The sequence below is a fragment of the Solanum stenotomum genome, chromosome 2 (assembly GCF_019186545.1).
Source record: "Solanum stenotomum isolate F172 chromosome 2, ASM1918654v1, whole genome shotgun sequence".
Classification (NCBI taxonomy): domain Eukaryota; kingdom Viridiplantae; phylum Streptophyta; class Magnoliopsida; order Solanales; family Solanaceae; genus Solanum; species Solanum stenotomum.
In genome coordinates this window covers 73,632,208-73,632,859 of record NC_064283.1, presented here as the reverse complement: position 1 = coordinate 73,632,859, position 652 = coordinate 73,632,208, and the positions used below count along the sequence as shown (strand labels likewise).

The 652-nt window shown below is 27.9% G+C and overlaps 1 non-coding gene across 1 annotated transcript; it reads left to right on the top strand.

Annotated features, from left to right (window-relative positions):
* The first annotated feature begins 337 nt into the window (after positions 1-337).
* TRNAI-AAU (transfer RNA isoleucine (anticodon AAU)) lies at positions 338-411 on the top strand. The gene has a single exon. It is a non-coding gene; the product is annotated as a tRNA-Ile (tRNA).
* Positions 412-652: the final 241 nt, after the last annotated feature.

The following is a 652-nucleotide window of genomic DNA, read 5'->3' as shown; positions in this document are numbered from 1 at the left end:
GTACAATAATTTCATAATAATTGTACATTAATTTATTACACGTTTGATTGGAGGTATTCGATAATTCTTGAATTATTTATTCCACCATTTTTATCATAATGATGAAATAAGTTATTTCATATATATATATATATATTAGAATAATGTATTCCAAAATTAATTTTATGAGAAAACTTGTTTGCAACCAAACACCTCTCTAGGTGGTAAAGGAGCCGATAGAAGAGAGTGACAAAAAGTGGAGCACCAATAAATTAATAAAAATATCTAAACTAGTGAATAATTAGAAGAATGAAATGTTTATTGTATTATATAAATCAAAGCTGTTCACAGCACAAATGGCCCATTAGCTCAGTTGGTTAGAGCGTTGTGCTAATAACGCGAAGGTCGCAGGTTCGAGACCTGCATGGGCCACTTTGTTTTTATCTTAATATAAGTCGGAAGTCTTTTTGCAGTTAACTATAGTGACAATAAAATAAAACGCACATATATACAACTTTTATCGAGCATAAAATAAAATAGAAAATATTTATTTTTATAATAAATCGATTAGGATTTTACACACACATCTATATATATATATATATGGCCACTTTGTTTTTATCTTAATACAAGTCGAAGCCTTTTTGCAGTTAACTATAGTGACAATAAATAA